Below are 11,610 nucleotides of genomic sequence, written 5' to 3'. Positions count from 1 at the left end.
CTCCAAAAGAAGAAAACACCATATAAGCAGATACAGACTTTAGTGAACTATTTAAGAATATGCGTTTCAAATTTTGTTATGTTATGATATATTTTGTATTCTATTGTATTATTATCCATGTATGGTTATGTTTTCCCTTTATGGTTATAATTTACATGCTCTGCCTTAACTCCTCCTTTTGTTCTAGCACCTTCCCTACCCTACCTTATATAAGGTGGAAGCCATTTTATGTTGGGTCCTTTTTGCTTGCTTTTGACTTGTTCAGCTGTGTTCTTTTACATTTCATCATAATGAAGTTGTCTTGCCAGTCTCACCTACGAAGTTGTGGACTTGCTTATTCCTAGCACATCCTGCAGATAACACATAAGAAGCATTTTCTAAATTTCTGCAAATCTCTGCAAAATCATAGGCAGGCCCCAGCCTCACTTTGCATCATTGCACCAAGCTGCAAACTGCATCAGATGCAAAGCTGCACAATGAAGAGATGAAAGAATCAGAGCTCTTGAAAGAAAAATAAGCTGGAGAGAAGCCGATATGATAGCTTCCTAGGAACTGCCTTGACACCTAGCTTGAATTTATTGTTGCTTGGAGGAGCAACACTCTCCCAGTATTGGGAGAGGTTGTCTTCCCATGAGATAATGGTGTTACTGTGGCAGGAAAACCTCTGTTGTCCTTTGGCTCTTGATATATAGCATTTCAAACCTTCAACGGGTCTTCTCTCCTTGGCTGGTCCTTGCCAGGTTCTAAGCCTTATTCTCCCTCTCTGCAGCCCTTCATGGACTAGCAGGACACTAGTTATGGCTCAGAGCTTGGATGGTATGAACTGTAATCACACAAAGTTTTCCTCTCTTTATTAAAGCCAGGAACTTTTGTTTGGTTGGTTGGCTTGTTGATTTTGTTTCTGTTTTTGTTTACAGGAGTATTCAGCAGTGTCACAGCAGGGGAAAAACATTTGGAGAGGAGGATATGATTGTTAAATCACAGAAAGAATGGAGGCATTCACAGCAACTGCTGCGCATATTCAATTATTTCAGAGATGGCCACCTAATTTAAATCAAGCCAATTTCTGAAAATGAGTTTTCACATTTCCACTCTTCCCTTTTACTGAGAGTGATTCAACGTGTTTTGGAAGAAATATAGTGCTCCCTTTTATGACCAGTGTAATTTTCACAAATGCTTAGTGAAGACACAGACTTCTTGAAAGGCAACCTGGTATTCTGCAACTAGTACAGCACAGGAAATCTAGGTCTTTGTAGCTGGCACAAGATAGGCAACCTCCAGCAAAAGCTTTTCTGGAATTTTCTTTTTTTTTTTTTTTAACTTTTTTCACTCAGTTAAAAATGGAATCCATCATAATCTCTGTTTTTCTATCAACCAAATGGTATGCAAATTGTGGAAAACATGCTTTATTGCTGCATACAGATAATTAAAATCTAAATAATATCCCAATACAGTAGCCACAATAATCTGTGGTCATTAATAATTTAAGAGTTTGTAAGTCATTAAAATATAATGCATTCATTATTTTCCTCAGGTTGACTAGTGCATTACATGATGTGATGTATTTATAATTCATATCCCTCCTTGCTTTAGTTGTACTTTCTTCGGCTGTGATAATAACAAAAATAGGCTACTTGCCCTTTTTGTCAGATGTAAGATACTGACATCAAGCAAGTAGCACAGTTGTCCCTTAATTAAGTGTGATAACCAGTCTAATTTAGTGTCCTTTCATCATTCATTTATCATCACGTTTATTGCTCATAGTATTATTTCTTATGCTAGTTGCCAACTGTAATACTCCTAAACTACATAAATGTGTAAATACTTAATAGCAAAAGATTTCAGCATTTCTCACAGCTCATTTTAAAACTGCATTGTTGAGTGCATGGGTAACAAATGTCTGAAGTAATGTGAATTCATCTCTGGCCAGGTAAACAGAGCATTTCTGGGGTTCTCTCCTTTAATAGCTTCAGTAACCAGAAAAGTAAAGAGAAGGCAGATATTAATGATATGTTCCATCCCCCCAAAAGAGAGAAATTCTGAGCTCTCCCCTCATTCTTTTACTGCATACGATTTTTTCTAAAGAGTACATGGAGACTGGAGAAGATTTTGTTATCACATTTTTTCATACCTGTGCATTAAGGTCTCTTGACAAATACAACATCATGTGAAGGCAATGAGAATGATGTTTCTCCTACTACAGTATGCGAATTTGAAATCATCTCTATCTCACTGTAAAGTGTACGACATGCTTGACACCTCAAGAGGGTGCGCTTATAATGAGGGTAGGGATAAATATACCAAGAATAGTGTTAATTAGAGGATTATAGTGCAGTTCTTGCAACAAAAAGATGGAATATGGGGAAACTCTATATGAGACTGTTCTAAAGACAGTCTTATTATTAAAGATACCGGTGCCATTACTTGTGGTGAAAAGTATTTATTTTGATGAAGCAGATCAGCAGGACTGCAGGAATAAATGGAATTGGCTCACTATATGTAAACTGAAATCCCCTTCTCTAACTGCAAGGGAAGAACACTTATACATGAATTCATAAACCCCAAACCAAATGAATTGGTTAGAGATCAGCAGCCATATGAATTTCTCAGTAAATGTCTCTCACCCCATTGACACTTTTTTCAGTACTCCATATGCTAGATTGCAAACTACAGATTTAGCCCTCTTGCCCAAAGGCATCTGAACCTGTGAAAAGCCTAGCTGAAGCAGTGTCTATTGTTCATTGACAACTTGTCAATTTACTTCCAGGCAAAATAACTCATAAACATGATAAGTAAGGCAGATAAAACAAGAATTCTTTCACACTTTGCAACTTTACTGCAAAAATGACTTATTTTTCATAAATGTGTGAAATCTCCCCTCAGAATTGTGACTGTGCATTGAACTTTAAAACTGTGTGGAAACCACGCATGCATCTCACGATCTCTGTCTATAATAAGATGAATGTTAAATATTATAAATGCATTAAAAGTGATAAAATGAAAGATATTCAAAGGTTCAACAACATTCTCATATTGCTAGCTGTTTTTCCTGAGTTAATAAAAGTTAATTTTAGGGAAAAAATTCCAAAAGACAAATGTTTGAATACCAGTCTTTAAACTGACATTCATGTATTTCTTTAATGGTTATTATATAAATCTTTCCACTTCTGGAACCATATAAAACTCATTTACTTCATAGACAGAGGCAAAGAGCATTAAATAGAAATCAATGACTTACCAATTTAAAATATGTTCATACAAATAGCTTCCTAGTGCTCAATAACAATGATGATATTTTTCACAAAAGATATTTAAATGATTAATTTTTTATGCATTGCCATACAGACAATTTTGCAATCACACACTCAGGATTTAGTTGACTGCACATTCACACACACAAATTAGTTATTTAGAAGGCAAACTTCAGAACAAGTTGCCAAAAAGCAGCTATAGAAATGATATTATTGCACATACCATTAGGCAAAGACCATGTTTATAATGCTAAAAATATTACTTTATTTTTTGTCAAAGACAACTGGCAGTCGCCTCTTCTCCCTTTGTTCATTTCCTTATTCTTTCTCGACATGTGCTACCTTTGTAATTCCATGGGAGCATGGATGGCCTTTCCTGTGTGCAGGTGTAGATCCTCTAGCACACTTTATTTCTGACCTCTGATGTGGTGTTTCCACAACATGTGCAATAGGTGCTGTGAAATAGTATGACTAAAAATTGAAGAACAATGCATAATTTTATGGTAGATTTCTGTTGGGCCATTGGTGCATCCAGCTGAGCTCACTGGGGCTTGTCACCTTCCAGGGAGGCCCAGGGCTCCAAAAGCCTCCAGCAAGCCCTGATGGGTCAAGTCTAGTAGAAAGGTTGTTCTCCACTGGCTGATAGCATGGCCATCCCTACTCCAAAACTTATGATGGCACTCATTAATTAGCTAAGCTGTGAAATGGAGCCATTGGGAAGTGGTTACTTTCCAAATTTGATTGCTTTTAGGAAGACATGGTGGTCTTTGGATGAAGGGAAGAAAGTTAGGAACAGTTTTCTGCTGAATTACTGCCTTCTAATTAGCCAGAGACTGTAAATGAAAAAGTGATTTTTTTTTTCTCTTTTTCCAGTTATATTCACCTATGACCATGGGATATGTTGAGCCTTAAATTCTATTTTGAGTAAGGAGTTAACAAGCATTAAAAATGCAAACAAATATTTGTGAAATATTTTCTTCGAATCTAATCATCAAAAGGATTCCAACTTTAAAAACAGTATTTGAATTATGTGTATTTTATTAATATTAGATGATTATTGCCACTTAGAAGAAAAAAGAGAAAGGGAATTATGAATTCATCATCAGCTACACATCCTTTCAGGTTTTTATTACACGCTCATTTTAACCAATTGCAACTGTAATTATAAATTTATATAATATAAATAAAAATATAAATTTATATAATTTTAAATTGCATAACATAGTAATTTGCTTTCAGTTTTATCTTTGGGTGCTATAAATCACTTGCCATTGTTTTTCAAAGAACTTTACTATAGAATAATGCAAGAGAGATTTTTGGGAGCTATGCTTTTAACAACTCTGATATATAGTATGTATAAAATAGTGGAATGATTTAAAGTTTAATGCTCTCTAATGTACAAACACCCACACATACAGCAATTCTGCATATATGTATTCTCAAACACACCTGAATTATATAGTCATAATATTAATCACTTCCATATAAGACACAGAAGGTTTCTCTTCCCACACCACCCTCCCCCTTTTTTTCTTTTGTGTGTATTAAGAAGTTGGTATTACTGCACATCATGTAGCAGACACAGATCCATAGCACTGTGAAAAATTAAAAGCCATCTAAGGATATGGGTCAGGCCCAGAGAGTGGTGGAGAACGGTGCTGCATCCAGTTGGCGGCCGGTCACTGGTGGTGTCCCCCAGGGATCAGTGTTGGGCCCAGTTCTGTTTAATATCTTTATGGATGATCTGGATGAGGGGATTGAGTCCACCATCAGCAAATTTGCAGATGACACCAAGCTGGGGGAATATGTTCATCTGCTGGAAGGCAGGAGGGCTGTGCAGAGGGACCTGGACAAGCTGGAGAGTTGGGCTGATTCCAACGGGATGAGGTTCAACAAAGCCAAGTGCCGGTTCCTGCACTTTGGCCACAACAACCCCAGGCAGTGCTACAGGCCGGGCACAGAGTGGCTGGAGAGCAGCCAGGCAGAAAGAGACCTGGGAGTTTGGATTGACAGGAATCTGAACATGAGCCAGCAGTGTGCCCAGGTGGCCAAGAAGGCCAATGGCATCCTGGCCTGGATCAGGAACAGTGTGGCCAACAGGTCCAGGGAAGTGATTCTTCCCCTGTACTCAGCGCTGGTGGGGCCACACCTTGAGTACTGTGTCCAGTTCTGGGCCCCTCCGTTCGGGAAGGACATTGAGGTGCTGGAGCAGGTCCAGAGAAGAGCAACAAGGCTGGTGAAGGGACTCAAACACAAATCCTGTGAGGAGAGGCTGAGGGAACGGGGGCTGTTCAGCCTGGAGAAGAGGAGGCTCAGGGGAGACCTCATTACTCTCTACAACTCTGTGAAAGGAGGTTGTAGCCAGGTGAGGGTTGGTCTCTTCTCCCAGGCAACCAGCAGTAGGACAAGAGGGCATGGTCTTAAGCTGTGCTAGGGGAGGTTTAGGTTGGATATTAGGAAGAAATTTTTTATGGAGGGAGTAATGAGACATTGGAAGGGGCTTCCCAAGGAGCTGGTGGATTCACCATCCCTGGAGGTTTTTAAGATGAGACTTGATGTGGCACTTAGTGCCATGGTCTAGTAACTGAAGTGGTTTTGGATCAAGGGTTGGACATGGTGATCTCAATGGTCTTTTCCAACCAGTTGATTCTGTGATTCTATGATTCTATGATATCTATCCTTGTTTTTCCATTATAGGCACAAATTTTGCTAGTGACAAAAGCACCAAACTCCTCAGAGTGTGCTGGGTCAACTTACTTAACATCTTCTTCTCCTCACATCTTTTTGCCAGACTATTTTCTCTCCAGCTGTGGTAATAATTAGTTGAAGGTTGTGAACAGAATGGTTGGGGCTGAAGGATACTTCAGCAAAATATTGTGTGTGCAAAGATGGTTAAAAAATGGGAAAGAAAGACAGTTTTAATTAGTTTGCAATGGAATTAAGAGAATATTTAACTTTTTACTGGTGTTGCTTACTGATCATCAGTCACATCCTAATAACAACTTGTGTACGATAAGTAAAAACTCTTATTTAATAGATTTCATCAGAAGCCCTTGAGATACCACCCTGCATGGTGCCAAATGCACTTTCCTGTAAGATTACCAGGCTGCTCTCATTAACAACATCATTTTCAGAACCATAATTATTAGGCTATATATTTACATGTGATCATGAAGATCCATTTATTAATAAAACTCTGTTATGCAATATTTTTCTTACCATCCCTCTCTTTTCATCTGTGATTAAAATACTGAACACTGCAATGGGCAAGTTGTGAACCAAATAGTACAATAAATCAGTGTAAAATGGAAGAGAGATGTATTTTTATTTCACATTAGGAAAAACTCAGTAAATAGCTGCTAAAAGAATAGTTGATTCACTTGAAAAAAACCCCACAAGTGAAACTGAAAAACATTTCACTCATTTGCAAGCCATTAAAGGGTTTTTAAGGTTGACTTTTCTGGAATATTTTGATACAATACTGAATGATATCACACTCTTTATGTAACTGGAAACTGAAAAATAAATGGGGATGTTAACACTTTTTTTTCTACAAGATAAGGAGTAATATGACTTTTAATTAAAAGTGACTGATTTGACATTTATATTCACTATTTTAGAAAACAAATGCATTAACTGTAAATTAAAAGATGTAATATTGATGACATTATTTCTTTTTCCTTTTTAGTTCTGTTTCTCGCTGCCTTTCCATAAAGTTAAGCTATTTAGAAATAGTTTTACTTTTGGCCAAAATATGCTTCTCAATGTGAATGGAACATGACTTTAATTTAATTTATAATTTTTGTTCAGTTCACCATTAGGAAATTATACAATATACCAATATCACTCTGATGATAGTGGCAGTTGTTGGATAAATTCTATTAGAAGAGAAAGAGAAGAATGGAACTGAGGTACTTTTATTTTCTTTCTGGTCTGAATTCACTGAGACTACAGAGTTGAAAGGCCCTTCAATGAATCCATCCCTAGCATCGTGAAGGAGCACCAATGGTTTTGTAGAACAAAGATGTTTTAAAAATTGGCCAAGATTCAGAAGACACTGCTGCCTTGTAAATAAAAGGGGTGGCAGCTCTGGAAGGCTTAGAGTCAGAGTTAAGTGCTGGTGTGAGTGATGATAATCTTTTGAAGCTGGGGGTACCTGTGGGTGCACGTGGGTGTCAGTGCCATTGGTGGGTTCCTTCTGGACCATACACTGTTCCCACCACCCCAACATAGAAGTAAACGCAGATGAAAACACTTGACTTAATTATCTTCGATTATGTTTTAGTACATTGACTTTGGGGAATTTTTATTCCTTTAGTAAAACAAGTTATTTAATCTGCCTTATGACTCCCAGTGTTAATTAAGTGACCTTTGGCAGCTTAAGGTGTATGAGTTTGATATTCTGTAACAGACACCAATCCAACAGGAACTCTGTTTCAGAGGAAAATTTTTTTTTTTAGAGTTGCAGGTAGTTTTAAGAGGTACCATCCAAATTTCATGCTGTTAGGTATGTGGATAATATTGGCTGGAATACAAATCTCAGGACAAATAATTTCAACCCACTCAGTCTTTTTTATTTAACTATCACAATATTTCTTCCACTTCCTTTGTGTTCAGGTACATTACAAACTGTAGTTAATTGTCACGAACTGCAGTTAACTAGTTTTGCAACCATTTGACTTATAAAAAATATAGAAGCTCAAGTATCAGAGGTTACAGTTAATGTTTTTTAGTAAATTATTTTTAAAAACTCATTCTAGATGATTCACAATTTTTCTTCTAGAAACAGAAAGTAAAAAATCAATAATTAAAATGAAAATTATTTTCTGGATAATTACTGGAAAATTTCCTAAAATTCTTACTTGGGCTTGTTTTGGACAACACTGAACTTTACACAACTTTTTATGGGTAACTTTGCACAACTTTTATGGGTAACTTTACAGAATTATTCACCACATCTAATTTAACATTGGCAAGGTCAGAAGAAGATACATACCTGTGATAAAAGTACTAGAGTAAATAGAGAAGAGGATGGGAAGATATGCAGCAAAGGAGAACGGTTTTGCCCTCTGTGTTTGGCTCCACAAACACAGACCAGAGTTTGTATCAGTTTCTACCCCCTCTACAAATTGCCCAGTAATTCTCAAGACAGTATCTTAACTGAAGAGATGTTAAAAATCTTCTGATAACTGAGTAAGCATGTAGATTACCTACTAGCTAAAGTCTAGTTCACAGCAGACATTCTCAGAAATTCATCTCTATTAACACAGTCAACTTGACTGTTGACAAGACACCTGTTTTTTCAAGTCATACTAGTCCTTCCACATATACTCAGAACATAGGTAAGCATTACATTTGGGCCATTAATTTCTTTATTGTAAAGTGCTATACTGATGTATGGTTGCCACTACACTGAGAGAAATTTACAACCCAAGACTGTTTGGGTTTAATTTGTCTATGGCGTACAACTTAGCTACACTGCCCAAATGGACAAACCACAAGAATGAAACAATTCTTTTCTTTCACCGCCTTTCCCAGGTATTTTTCTATGCAAATTATTCCAATTGAACTAGTGCTGTATGAGACACTTTGTAGAGTTACATGTTAGTGCTTAATATACTATGTGTAAGACTGTTTACTCAGGTTATCAGTTAAAACAGTTTAAATAGACTTATAGCAATACCTTTACTTATTTATTTTGCAATTTTGCTCTGTCCCCCTACTCTATTAACCTTCCATTCCGTCAAATAAATTTACAGAGTCTCTGGTGCTACATCCTCTGTATTCAAACTAAGGGCAACCTTCAGAGGTGCAAAGAAGTGAACCCTGCTGAATGCATAAGTGGAACATAGTGTATTTGCAGAGGTATGAGCTGCTGTGAAGTGATGGTTAATGAGAAATAGGAGCTAGCGCTTACAGTGCAATAAATCCTTAATGCAACAGATGGGTTTACAGACATGATGCTGTAAACACCACACAGGTAGGAAAAGGACCTGTAATCCTCCCTCTGAGCCAGGCTATTCACCAACAGGTTTTATCCACAGCTAGCTCAAGACAGGCTGATTCTCATCATGCAGAGAGCCAGTAACAGACAGGGATGGATTTGAAGGTTCTCCCAGGTACCAAAAGCCCCTCTTCTTATCTCCAGCTGGTGTAAATCCTCCGGACCCTTTGAAACTAATGCAATTCTGAGACATTACTGCTGCTGGAGAATACACCTCTCAGTTTCTCTGGTTTTGGAGGTCATGCAGTGAAGTGCATGGTGCAGTTCAGTGAGGCTTTTGCAATAGAGATAGTAGTGAAATAACTCCAACACCATTCCAGGTATTTGGTGTTTGTTTTGGGCTTTCCTCATAGGCATCCCTGCAAGAATTAATGTAAATAACAAAGAAATTATGACATAATTTCATGAGTTCTACACATTACAGGGGATTCTCTCCACACTCTCTCAAAATTACCCTATCTCACAGATGTGATAGAATTGAGAATCTGAATAAAATCTTCAGCAACTGAAGAACTGGAAATTTAACATTTGGTTCTCTCCAGTGCATGAAAAACAGTAAAAATATGGCCTTCTTCAGTGAACCTGTAGTTCATCATTGCTCCAGGTAACTTGGTGGAGCTATCATAACCCTGTCTTCACCTAACATCTCAAGGCTGTATTGTGGTTTGCTATTTTCATCAGGGATCATGTCTTATTCAGAATGTTTTCTATGTCCTTATTGTCTACTAAGGTATGTTTTTATGTTATATTTGAAAGCAAAAATTACATCCTCATGGCTCCTTTTATTTATAAAATATTTCTTTATACAGCACAAGGCAGATTAAAAGGGCTTAGCCATGTTGATTAATATGGCAATAACTAGATGCAGTCTAGCTGTGAAAGATCTTGGAGGAGTCCCACTTGCCTTATTTCCCACCCCCAAGTGAGACATCAATGAACATGGTCCATGCATATCAATGCAGAGGGGCTTAGACAAATACAACACTAATGGAAAATTGTGGGTCACCTTGTCAAAATATGTTAAATACCCCCTAAGTATTTTTTTTTTAATTAAGAAAAAAAATGACAGTAAACTGACCTTGCAATATCATACAGCCTTTCAGGAAGCAAATATTACTCAGTCTGTAACCTGCTTATTGATGTATGAGTCAAAAATCCATTCCAACTAAATTATAAAAGACACATCCTCATGTGTTGATACAACCCACCTGACAAAGTGTTAAACAATTGTACTCTTTAGTACAGAACATATTTGATGAGATTTATTTGGAAAATACGTGGAGGGGCATCTAAGTTATTCATAAGCAAGGGTTGCAGATGCCAGGGCGTGCTGGATGTCAATGCATTGCAAAGTCAGGGAAAGTTCATCTTGTGACCACGGCTCCTGGACTCAGTCCAAGAATATGCCATTTGCAGAGATGGCATTAACTGCAAGTGGGCTGTTGTGGGATTTGAATTCCCGCCCCTGTATTTATCTACTCACAATGTCATTAACACCCACATTTATCCTGAACTGCTGCTGATGCCAAGGCAGTTTTGTTTGCTGGTGTCACAAATCACACACAAGACAAAATTGTTCTGGTAAAGATAACAGTGCTGCAGCTTTGCATTGTTATAAACGAGGCATAGGAGCTACATACCTGCTGGTAATGCACTGTAATGATTTTGCTTAGCTATTATTAAGAAACGTTGCCTTTGCTTTGGTTGGCAAAATTATTACTAGGACAACTGTAACATAATTTGCACTGAGATTGTCACAATGCATCTGTCAATATCTTTGTGGTCTTGGTATACTGCCTAAGACAATGCTGTAGGTTAAATCTGGCAACAAGGACAAAACATTACTAATTAGCTAAGTATTGCCTTCATCCTGTGGCTTATTTTGAAAGGGAAAGAGAACTACACAGCGTAGTATTATATTTGCTTTAATTTCTGATGTGTTACACAAAGGTTACTTGAATCGCCAATATAGTCGCACTAATTGCATGTATATAGCTATGTAAATCATATAATCACAGAATATGATGAGTTGGAAGGGACCAACAAGGATCCTCGAGTACAACTCCTGGCCCTGCACACAACCATCCCCAAGAGTCACACCACGTGCTTGAGAGTATTGTCCAAACATCAAGCTCCATCAGGATTGGTGCTGTGACTACTTCCTTGGGGAGCCTGTTCCAGTACCCAACCACCCTCTGAATGAAGAACCTTTTTCTAATATCTAACCTAAACCTCCTCTGACACAACTTCAGGCCATTCCTCTAGTCCTATCACTGGTCACCACAGTGCCTGCCCCTCCCCTTCCCTTCACAGGGAAGTTGTAGACCGCAGTGAGGTCTCCCCTCAGTGTCCTCT

Source organism: Neopelma chrysocephalum, unplaced genomic scaffold, assembly GCF_003984885.1.
Source record: "Neopelma chrysocephalum unplaced genomic scaffold, ASM398488v2 Primary Assembly neopelma1_96216, whole genome shotgun sequence".
Taxonomy (NCBI): Eukaryota; Metazoa; Chordata; class Aves; order Passeriformes; family Pipridae; genus Neopelma; species Neopelma chrysocephalum.
The sequence above is the reverse complement of the archived record's forward strand: the minus strand, read 5'-3'. Positions refer to the sequence as shown.